Raw genomic sequence first — 12,605 nt, 5'->3', positions numbered from 1 at the left:
GTTCAAGACTCTCTCCTTAAGTAGTATTTGTTTCTTATTTAGGAATCTTAATCTGAGAGTACCAGAGGCTGGGGTCTTACGGACTTTGGATAGCGGGAACTGAAAGCAGAGTTTTCTGAGATTCTGCAGGGCAAATTAATAGACGAACACTGGGGTTAGGGTATTAGAAGTGTTTAACTGATGCAGACACCAGAATGCTTCTGAGCAGTGGTCTCCACAATGCAGCTTGTTCCACTCCGAGATAAGTGTATTCCGCATAAGATACAGAAACATCTATTTTCAGTGCCTCAATAAGCAATTTAATGTATCTAGTAAGTTACATACCAACCTTAGCCTTGTCATACAGTAACAAAATGAAAACAAGCAGCACAGGTGCAGACCCTATGACAGAAGCTGTACCCAGAACCCAATTTTTAAGTAAAGTTTATTTTCATCTCACAGCAGTTCCACAATCTAAATATATTTGGTGTTTGACATAGAAAGAAAATGGCAGTCATGAGCAGATCTGTTATGGTTCTTGGCTCACCCAAGATGGTACAGAAAGAATAAAAATATCCCTCATAAAGTAAATCTGTGAAATCTCTGAAAAGTCATTCTAGGGTCTATAAATAAGCTCATTGTATCCTTCACATGTAACTATTGTGGTGAGTTATGGTTTTGAAGGCAAAACTCAGCATTGCTATAAAATGGTAAACAGCACTTAATGTACTTTAGAAAATGGTAATTAAGGGGTATTCTATCAGAGAAGTAGATTTACAAATAGCCAATTATGAAAGAAAAACATCTTCATAGTGTCTTTCTAATATGACACTGTTAACCCTGAAACAGTGCAAGTTATAAACCAAAATAATTATTGTTCTGAGGGGAAGCTATTGGACAGCTTGCAAACATCAGAACACAATAAACATGCCTTCAGCTAGAAATGGGAAAAATTGATCAAGCAAAGTTCTTGGAAGAGCTGCTGGACATACATGTGACAGATGTTAATAATATCACTAGTTATCAGTTCATGCAGAGAAAGTCCAAGTGTTATTTACCTGAGAATTATCTATCTTGTTGCTCTGATTACTGTGTCAGATAAAACATAACATGTCTCCATTTACTATTTTACCACATTTGTGTTATCTACGCAGCCAGTTTTCAATTTGCAACTTTATGAAATGTAAAAAACCCAAGGCTCCAAAAAGGTTATTTTTTCATCTCATGCTTATGATACTGGCTTAAACTTCAAAGACATATCAACACAAGCATATAATTTTGATCATGTACTCTTGGGCGGGGTTTTATCTTTCACTCAGTTGTTTAGCATCAAAAATACAGTGGCTTTGCAAGTTGAGAATCTAATACCAGTGAGAAATATCTAACACACAGGTATAAAAATGAGTCCTATCAAACTATTTGCAGTTTAGATAATTAACAGTTTTCAGTGAGACGTACTTTATCTTTAACTGAACTTAACTGCTTGAAATACGACTGATATTATGCATTACTGACCAGATTCTCATCTTTTTTCTGGAATGTTTCAGTGGAAAGTTCATAATTTAAAATATTTCTCATTACTAGTTTGGAACTCTTAATGTAATTTTGGGACTAATTGCCCTGTGATCCTGCATGGCATAATAACTTTGAGTATTTATTAAGGTTGTGTTCAAGACTGCCCAAGAGACTGAGGGAATTCACAGGAGTGTTATTTTCATACTGCCAGCATTTATCATTTGTCACAGAATGAGTGCAGTAGTCCACCTCCAAAAGTGGCATTCTCCTATGTTTCAGAGAAATCAAAGATTTTGTCAATATCTTACATTAAAATCTCATCAAAGACTCTAAAACCAGTTTGGAGTTTTCCAGTCAAAATGTTATGAAACCCCAGAACAGTAAGTCTGCTAATTATGTGGTATATTACTATGAAAGAAGCAAAAACTGTTGAGAACAAATTGGATCCCATTTTGTTTCTCTGCTATGTAGGAATTCCCTTGGGGTTCATTAGTAGACAGTTACAGAAAACAGGCAACCCAGAGAATGTACTGAAGAACATAATTTTCCTTAATTATTCCCTAACTAGCCTGCACAGGTTGATCTTGAGGTGAAGGCAGTAGACTTCCACAGCCTGATATTTAAGTAGCTGTTTTACTGGCTTTCAATTGTACTCATGACCTGCTGGCACTAATAAGTGAAATGTATTTACAATTTGTATTAGGAGGCAACAGGCCCTTTCACTCCATTCTGACACAGTGTGGAATTTTGAAATATTCCCTTTAAACTCTGTTTGTTTGCATTTCTAGGAAGCAGCGAGTAACAACTTGAGAAAATTACAAAAGAAATAAGGGAGGATCTCAAACTTGCCTATCTGTTCTTCTGTGAAACATTTTGGTCCAGCCATTGTGAAAGAGCCAGCGTGTTCACGGACCAAACCAACAGCAATAACAACTTTCCCAGGGAAGCACAAGGAATCCATGAGAGCTCTTCAAATTTATAAAATGCTTTTAAGCTTACAGTTCAGCACTTGAAAAAAAAACTGTAAAGAGAAAACAACACAAGATCAAAATAATTTCTGACTGATTTTTTTTTTTTAAATGAGGCAATTTTATCACCTAGGAGGTGTTTTGAATATCATAATCTCTTGAGTAAGGACCTTAGCAGTCAACAGGTGGCTGCTATGAAATGGAAAAATTATTTAAGACTTATAAATTAAATACGGAACTGCTTTTGTTTTCACCAATGTTCTTTTCAGTGATTATGAATGAAGCTGAAACAGAGGCCATTCTTTTGCTGCAACAACAACATTAATTCCATAATGTCCATTATGACAAACCAAGGGCAGCAGTATCTACTTAAGTGCTCAATGTATGTCAAGGAACATGTTGCAAACTGTTTTTACACAGACAACAGATGGAGAACACCTTTATTTCATAACAGTTCATCTGCCTTCTGTTTTTATCCATGAACTTACAGTTTTGAATCTATTCAGAGATATGAAGATGAGGAGGAGACTGGAGCATCTCCCTGAGGAGGAAAAGCTGAGAGAGCTGGGCCTGTTTAACCTGGAGAAGACTGAAAAGGGACATTGTCAATACATATAAGTATCTTCAGGGCAGGTGTCAAGAGGATGGGACCATACTTTTTTCAGTAGTGCCCAGGGACAGGACAAGGGGCAATGGGCACAAACTGAAACACAGGAAATCCTATCTGAATGTGAGGAAAAACTTCTTTACTTTGAGGGTGATGGAACACTGGAACAGGCTGCCCAGAGAGGGTGTGGAGTCTCCTTGTCTGGAGGTATTCAAAACCTGCCTAGACATGATCCTGTGCAACCTGCTTTTGGTGAATCTGCTTTAGCAGGGGGGCTGGACTAGATGATCTCCAGAGGTCCTTTCCAACCCTAACCATTCTGTGATTCTGTTAGCTGATAGTATAAGCCCTTTGAAATTCATCTGTTTGGCACTGTTGGTAAAAGTCTGAGAAAATTGTAATTTGGATGCAGTTCAGTATCTACTATAAAAAAATAATTTTACTTACTCTGGTGTTACCATGAAGATAATTTTCTTAGGTTTAGATCTTATATGGCAGCATTTTAATAGTGTGACCACTGAATTACAATTTAATAGAAAGTTCCCCTAGAAGATGGAGCTCTGTGACAGTCAGAATTCAACATGTAGTATACATGCCCTTTCCATCAGCTCTGGGTGCCGTATCCAGGTGGAGATTAACTGTGCCTTGCTGCAAACTCATAAATTTGTTCCATGGAAAGCCATCCTGCATCTTGAAGTGAGGCAAGGCATGTCATGTACAATCCTGCAATCACTCAAAGTGGCTAAGGCCAAGCCACCTCCAGAGCCTGTGTGCTGCTACCTTCAACTCCATGGAACACAGTGACTAGCACAGGGCCAGTTCAGCATGGCTGGCACCCAGTTAGATATGCCAAACCTAGACAAAACTAGAGTTCACCTCTAATGAAAAGCACTCAGTGACCTGAGGAACAGAAAGAGCTACTAAAGAAGATTATTCTTGAGCATCTTGAATTAAATCCTCTCTGTTTCAAAGCTGCTCTGGTAGGTCCAACTCCAAACAAGTTATCTCAATCTTAAATAAATGCAGTTTCAAAGTACACTTAGTCAAGATCACATGTGAAGTAGAAAGGATCAGTTTAGAGAAGAGCTGAATAATTGACTCATCTGGATGCTTACAAAATATTGCCACAAGTATTTAAAGCAGAATCTGTAAGGCAGGCAAAAGGAGGTTCTTGCTTGAAAAGGGAGGGCAGCTGTTGTGGCATGTGAAACTGCAATCCAGGCTACACACACCTGCTTTCTGCATGTCCCACAGCACAAGAAATAGCACCAGTAGTACTCTTCCTTCAGCAGATCTTATGCAAGGGTGGGCTATGCTGAGCATCTTGTTTCAGAAGAAGAATTAAATATATTGCAGAAGGATTGTCTAGAGTACCCTGGCTGCCGTATGACCAGCATAGGAGCTTGTTCTCATACAGGTTAACAGTGGAGAGTCCAACACATAACATTTAGTCTGGCAATTTAGCCTATACCAGTGTCCTGGGGCTGCAAAGCTTCACATTACGGTGCAGTGGCTAACCTGCCCCTGCTTAGGGCATTCAAAATGATGCAAAGTTTATTCCAAACTACAGGGAAAGTAAGTGGCTCAGAATACCTGGAAAATGTGAAAGGCACAGAGTAACTCAGATTCCCTCTCTTGTCTGCTGATAAAGGCAGGAAGGGAAAGGGTGCCTGTAGTCTCTTCAGCATTGCCTCCCTGCTTTTCCTCACTGGTTTCAAGTCTCCTATTCAGAACACATAGGTGGAAGAAAAAGCCTTACACAAATGAAACAATAAATGTGAACTAAAATAGTTTTATGCTTTGCGCATACCTATTAAGCAAATTGCTTTTCATAATTTTGTTCAAAAGATCGGAAGAATGTGTGCCAAAATACCGACACTGTTATGTTATGTTTAAAGCTCAACATTTTAGTTCTCACATCTTCGTAAGCACAATAGTTGAAGACAGAGATGAAAGACCATATTATGCACTTGACAATTATATTGTCTTACTCACATCAAGTTACAATGATCTGTTTAAATTAACACTTAGTTTAAAAGCCCACCTATGACAGAGAAAGAAATCAGTTTCCTGAACACAGGTTTACACTTCCTCCTCTCCAAAGCTTCCCATTCAGCATCAGTCAGCTCCTCGCTTCTCCAGGCCTGCATGGCGTGCCCTCTCCTGCCATTATGCACAAGAAAGACACTAATTAGTCCGTGTTCATTTTGGTGTACAGAAATTAATTTGTTTTCTGTTCTGCCTCTATGAATGGTGACATACCTGGATGGTTACCCAGATACTGGAAATAGCTGATCAGTGTTTACTTCAAAAGTGAGCAAAGAATGTCTCACACATTAGCTGTGAAATCTTTTGAGTTAGCAAAACTGATCACTCTGAGAAGAGTTATTTTGGCATGAAGTATGATCTAATGGGCAAAACAAAACTAATAATAAATAATTAGGTTCACTCCCAAGGATTTAATCAATTATCCAAATGCCCTCAAAAGAAGACCACCAAGAAAACATTTGGAAGAGAAAAGATAAAATGTTTTTGGTAGCAAGTAAGAATACACCCTTATAAAAAAAACAAAACAAAACAAAACAAAAAAAACAGCAGAGCTGTTTTCATTTATTTAAAGAAAAAAATGTTAAACAGAAACTGGAGAACTTCTGATATTTAAAAAAGGACCAACAGCATTTATCAGGAACTATGCAGTTCAGATGTTACCATACCTCTTTCCACAACATACAAGGCAGACATTCTCTACTCAGTGCTGACTGTGTCCATCATAAATACTCCCTTCCCAGACCTCAGACCAGAATGCCATGGACGTTACACTCCTTACAGGTGCCAGTACTTTTTAATTTCTTCTTTCATTGCCCTGCCATGCCCCTGGCTCTAGACAGGCAGTCCTGCATCATTCCCTCAGTAAAGGCAAAGCTTTATTACCACCATCAAGCAAGATGCAACAGCTACAGAGTCAAAATAACCATACAAAAACCAAACTGAACAAAAAAATTCAAAACTGCCCCAAAAAGACTGTTCAGGAAAACCCAGCTTTAGGTCTCCAGCACTTCACTCTCTCTTTATCCCTTTCTGTTGTCTTTCAGTCTAGCTGTCCTTCTCCATTAACATACCTTGTCTGGAAGATCATAATATAAACAAAACAAGAAGACATTCTAATGCTGAAAGACATCTTTCTCTGTGCATGAAGCCAGTGAGGTTTTCCTCCTGTGCCCACTGTGAGGTAAAATGTATTGCAACCTGCAGCGGACTCTTGTCTCTAACGGAAGAAGACACAAGGTCTTCAAGGCAGGAGTCATCTTTTATTTGTCTTGCCACCTCTACCCTTCCAAAGCAAAGAGCACCAGGGTTGAAAACCCCACAAGCTGAGCATCTACCTGGCAGATAGGGGAAAACAGCAAAGAACAGTGCAGACCTAATGCTTGGTTTTCTTTATTCTCTGAGTAACCCAAACAAAGCACTTGCCCGCTTCACAGAGCACTTCATGGGTGAGTGTCACTCTAATCAAGACAGTCATCATCTCTATTTTCAATTATTTTTTTTAAAGGATATTGAAATGTTATTACGGAGCTTATTACCAGTTACTACTATTCTAAAGTGGGCTCCATTTGAGGCAATATTTTCTCTTTCATTGGGACTACTTGTCTTATGAAAAGTATGCTTGAATATGCTTGTTAGTATTAGAGTTATCACATTCACCAGCTGGAAACAATACCCAAAGTCCCAATATTTGTATTACCAAACCATGATTTGGGGTAGTTAAGGGTAAAAAAAACTGTGCTCCTTGATTAATTCATAAACAAAGATGGATAACTGAAGAGAAGTTGACATTAAACAAAGCAATCTTCAGGGAACATCCTGAGCTCTTGTCCGCTCTACTGGGAAATACTCTGCAGGACTCATTAAAGCTTGTTTATCAAGGTAAATATGTCAAGCAGGAGGTATCCAGACATAGCCTGAAAACAATACAGCTTTTAAAAACAACCCACTTATTGTGAGGACTTTTCCCCAGAGCAAACCATTCAGGATGTCATACAAACAACAAATAGAAGTAGCCAAGTTGTAAAATGATATAAGAACAAACAAACAAACAAAAATAAGGACAGATACACAACTGTGTTTACAAAGAAAAACATCAGTAAAGACTGGGCCCAGCTGGCCTAGCCTGGAACTTTCCTAACTACCTTCCTACCTCCTTCTACCATCCCTGCCTCTACCATAATTTTCCAGCTCCAGCCTCTCCTCCCCCTCCTCACATGTGATGGGTCTTTCTTTTCCTTGCACCAGTCTCACACCTCCTCCTATACCACAGTTGTTGTCACCTGAGTGCAGAGGGAGAGGAGGAACACCTGAGAACAGAAATAACCTAGAACATCAGGGAGGGATCTGGAAGCCTTTGGAAAGTGATGCTTGCTTCTGTCAGGCTAAAGGAACTAGCCAGGTTGATAAGAGTGAGAGGGCTGATGCTGGCAGCAGTCACAGCCCCACCTATTCCTCCATGGCAGGAGCACTTAAACTTGCCTACTTATGTGCCTACTCTGATAAGAAGCACAGTGTCTCAAACACTTTCTGACTCAGCTAGCTTAAAAGAGGCAACAGCCAACCATTTCCAACAACACCTTTTAGACTCTAAGCACTGGCCTACTTCACCTAATAGCTAAACCTACATACTTTATCTGGGTGTTGTAAATTCCTTAAGTTCAACACCCACAGCATCATACTTGTTACTTTACCAGGAAACCACAACATAGAAGATACTTTTTAAAAAAAAATATTTAATTGGGAAATACCCTATAAAAATTTACGTCAACAATGTGCAAAGTTCACAACACAATCAACTGTCAAGACTAAAGAGATGCAATGTACAAGCACATGCAGAAAGATTCTTGCATCTGATTTGATATGCAGCAAATCAGGAAAACGAAGGCACTAGCATTGGATACAGTAGTGAGAAAAAAAAAAAAAAAAAGCTTTCAGTTCAATATTAATTTGCCCAGTTTTGATATAACAGAAACTGAAACAAACGTAGGTCATGCCAGAACCTTAAATTGAAGCTAACAAGCTTTTAGTCAAACTTACATTAAATATCACATTATTTTCCTTATTCCTTAGTCAAACCAGCAGCTACAGGTTTCCCAAAAACAGACTTTTGGCTAGTCAGAGCTGAGTGTTTCTTAAACATGTGCTCCTTAATACTTTCACCTTCACTTTAGATAGTCCTATTAGGCTAGGTCAGAAGTTGAGATAAGTAATGTGGGCTAATCAGACATGGCATGTATAAAGCAAACACTTACTTCTGCTGGTGATTGCTTTCATCAGTCAAAGGCTGATAAAAGCTTTGAACCCAACCCCTCAGAAATAATAGGTTTAAACTCCAGCAATAAGCTAGAAAGTACGCCATGCACATCCCTAGATTTAGTACTATGATAGGATTATCTTCTGGGAAAATCTTTGCAAAAAGTTTATTGCCACAGAAACCCCTTTATAGAAAGCTTGAGAACTACCTGATTGTAACTGGGATAATGCAATATGCCCCACTATTTTCTCAGCGAGTGGACAGGAATCAGGTCAACTTGGACTAGAATATGAATCAGAATGGCTGAGAATTTCAGGGCTTCCCAAAAGAAACATGTCTGTACAGTAGTACATTAAAACTATTTACAATGATAATAAAAATATTTTGGATTTGGCTAGAAAGGAATGTGGAAACCTTTATAATACAAGGTTCCTCCAACTCACTCTTCCAACTAAAACAGTTAGGACTACAAAGGGAAATCTGGTTTTTAAGCTGTAGAACAGTTCTTACTTCTGTTACCTAAGCTATAATACAGGTATGAAGATGGCCTCCTTTCACCATCACTTCTGTAGTTCAGATTTAGACTTGTAAGAACTGTCTTCAGAGGTATTTCTTTGCCTTTGAGTTCTTCTCTTCCCCTCAGACACTGCATTTTAGAAGCAGTCTCATCATCTTAAATTCAATCTGTCCAAACGTGACCTTTTCTAGCTTAACAATTCCTCTCTTCTGTTTACCTTTTCTAAAGCATTTAACAACTCCACTGCCCTTTCCATCTCTCAAGATTTCCCATAAGAACAAGCAAGCAAAAACCATGCTAAAAATTCTAGAGAAAACTGCTTGGAAACATGACAAAACAGAATTCTTTTGTTTTCCACCATTATCGAAATAATAACAGAAAATATATCATGCTCTACTGCAACCTCTTATGTTCTTAAGTGATATAGTCTGGAATTTGAAAGGTTTGCACCAAGAAACTAGTATTAAAGTGTCATCATTAGCACTTACTGTAATTTAGCAAAGCAAAAAGATCAGATCATATAGAAAATTTGTTATTCGTCCCACAAAAAAATAATGCAAAACTAATCCTCCTCATTAAAAAGTATTCAGCTGTTGTTTCTCATTCACAATAGTTTCAACTGAGAAGAAACTGTTTCTTCTTCATCAAGACTTAAGTGAGCATCTGACTCCCACCCACAAATACAGAACAGTAATAGCTATTGGAAAAATATCTTTTTTATTTGTTCATTACTATGGAGATTTCCATGACTTGTAGCTACCAGTAGAATCAAATGAATAGGTATGATTAGTATTGTACTTTAGAGTAAAGTAAAATACAGGCCTTTACATCACCGGTCACTAAGGTTTTTTCAGTTTATTTCTGTTATTTTTCCTCCAATGCCTAGCTTCTAAATGAAATTCCAAATTTATGGTAATACTGGTTCCTATCAAGTTACCCTCTCTTCCACCTCCTCGTCATCCACTTCTCTAGGATTTGCTAGGATTCATATATAATAGGATTATTTCCTCTATGAGCTAGTTTTGGGGTTTTTTTTAAGCAACATGGTTTTCACATACTATATTGAATTGGGGGCATCTAATTAAATGTTCTTAAATTGCTCCCAATTCCTATCACCCTATTTCAGTTTAAATTGTCTTCCACCTGAATGGGCTCATAATTGCTTTCTAATTATGAAGTCCTTTCAAAACAGAGTAGACATCCATTAATGCTCTGAACTACAGCATATGTAACTCAAGTTAAAACACCACCTTCATAACTTAGGTTTTGCATGTCTCATACATTATATATAGCTGATTAACTGATTTTCTAGTTTGCTTCAGTGTTTTATTGCAGAAATCAGCTTGCACACTGCATTCATTGTACTACACTTTTTAAAATACTGATCAATTAATATTATATGTAAATGAACACAGTGAGTGTTATTTTCCTACTTATTTTAAATACCTGTGAAACTGTGGGTTGAAAGCAATATAGCCTATGTTAATAGGAAAGGAGAAATTATAGTTGCTACCAGTTTCTTTTCCAACTACTTTAGAACAAGAAAGGGAATTTAATAGCAAAATGTGATACAGAAAGAATCTCTGTACTAATATTTTCATTTCAGAATAGATGCTGCCTCTTCAAATCCCGACTTCATTAATATTCATTTTTGTATAAGTGACTTTGAAATTGAATGACACCCAAAATCACATCATGCATTTTTATCTGAGTGTAAATGAGCAATATAGCTGGAATGCTTACTGCCTGGAATGATTTTGGTTACTTTTTTTCTGCAGAAGGTGATACTGGGATCTTTCTTAAGAATCAAGAGCAAGAAGCCGTCCTGTACTTTCCAGAGTTTTAACTGGTAATGTAGAGAGGCAATCTAATACCTTTCTGCACTTCCATGACCAAATTCTTTTGGAGAGGTATGAAAAGTTAGTGCAGGAGGATATCTTTATCCCTCTTCCAGTTAAGAAGCTTAGTAAGAGTTCAAATTATTTAATACACTCTTACTAGTAATTCTTGACATGGAAATCATTCATAATTTGGACTAATATTAGAAATGGTCACACTTCAAAGGAGCAGAAGGGTAGTTCAGATAAACACACAAAATCTGAAAGCTCAAGTAGTCATCTTAGTGCTGAAAAGCCCTCAAATATGCTGCCTGACACTAAAAAACAGGTTTTACAGTGATACTGAAAAGCCTTAGAAGGATGAGGCACCACTCTTATAAGAGAAGGCAGACTATGACAAAGGACAGTCCAGGTCCCCAGATGGTTAAAACCTAATAGATGGGGAATATCAAGACAAAAGTAAAGGAGGAGTTAAAGAAAGAAAATGCAAAGCTGAAATGCAAGTTAACAGCCCCAGCTGAGATCAATATTGCTTGGCTAACTTTCTTTCAATACCACAGGTAACTCAGGTATTTAATTCTGCAACATACATGTATCCACTGGTTTATTTTTCATTACAGTCTCAGAGGCCAGTAGCAATAAACTTCGTCAAAGCTGAGCTTTTCCTTGATAGCAGTTTTCAAGGAGCATTGCGGCTGAATTTGAGCATGAAGGAGGGTATCTGTACATCTATGGTGAAAAGCATACAAGTTCAAGATATGGATCTACTGGAGAAAGTCTAGCAAAGAGTCAGTAAGATGATGAAGGCACTGGAGCATCTCTCATATCAGGAAAGGCTGAGAGAGCTGGGACTGTTCAGCATGGAGAAAAGAGGGGTTGGGGGAGTCTTATCAGTCTATACAAATACCTGAAGGGAGGGAGCAAACAGGGCAGAGCCAGACTCTTTCCAGTGGTGCCCAGTGACAGGGACCAGAAATAACAGGCACCAACTGAAACACAGGCGGCTCCCTCTGAACATCAGGAAGCACTTTTTCACTGTGAGTATCACTGAGCACGGGCACAGGTTGCCCAGAGAAGTTTTGGAGTCTCCATCCTTGGAGATACTCAAGAGCTGTCTGGACATGTTTCTGTGTAACCAGATCTAGGTGGCCCTGCCTGAGTAGGGGTGGTTGGGAAAGGTGACCTCCAGAGGTCCCTTCCAAACCTGACCATTCCATGGTTCTGTAATATCATCTAAACCTGCAGCAGGAAACAGAGAGTTAGGTGACAGGGAAGGTTAGTGGTAAGTAATGGAACACAAGTAGATTTCAAATCAAAGCATAGCTTCTGCCATTTCAATACTGAGCTGTTTGAAAAATCGAGAACACTTTTATGACTGCGTGGTTACTTAAAGTTTTATAAAATGCACTCTTCATTCTCCATTCATGTACATTTCATAATTTGAAAACAAGAATCTGTATTCAAGAGAAAATTAAACTTCTTGTTCATTACATAAGCTAGTAGCAGTTTTTAATTTAAGATAGTAATACTCTCAGTGTAGAAGACACAGTTACAAAAAGGTTTAGAAGACCATTTTTTTCTTTAAAAAAAAAAAAAAGAAGAAAGAAAAAGTGAACCAAAAAACCCACAAAAAACCCTCTTAAAATTAAGTTTCTTAGTCCAAACTTGTAATCTGAAGAGACAGTTTTATTTTCAGCAACAAGATCTGCATATCTAATGCTAAGCACGTGCCCTATGTGCTTTGCAGAACTACATGGTTTCTGCATTATTATTAATACAAAAGCTTCCATTACCTGTGATACAGAATTTCAGTTTTCAACTCTTTTCTGATAACTGCGCTAATTTCCTGAAGCACCAAGAACTTTATGATACTCCCAGC

General features: G+C 38.0%; 1 long non-coding RNA gene across 1 annotated transcript in view; it reads right to left on the bottom strand.

Annotated features, from left to right (window-relative positions):
- The window catches only part of LOC308067802, a 66,117-nt gene extending 53,512 nt beyond the window's left edge, over positions 1-12,605 (bottom strand). Inside the window, exon 1 of the long non-coding RNA XR_013929729.1 lies at positions 1-12,605. This exon is cut by the window's left edge and continues 39,458 nt beyond it. This is a non-coding gene — a long non-coding RNA (uncharacterized lncRNA).

The sequence above is a fragment of the Falco punctatus genome (assembly GCF_963210335.1).
Source record: "Falco punctatus genome assembly, chromosome: 1".
Taxonomy (NCBI): Eukaryota; Metazoa; Chordata; class Aves; order Falconiformes; family Falconidae; genus Falco; species Falco punctatus.
The sequence above is the reverse complement of the archived record's forward strand: the minus strand, read 5'-3'. Positions and strand labels throughout refer to the sequence as shown.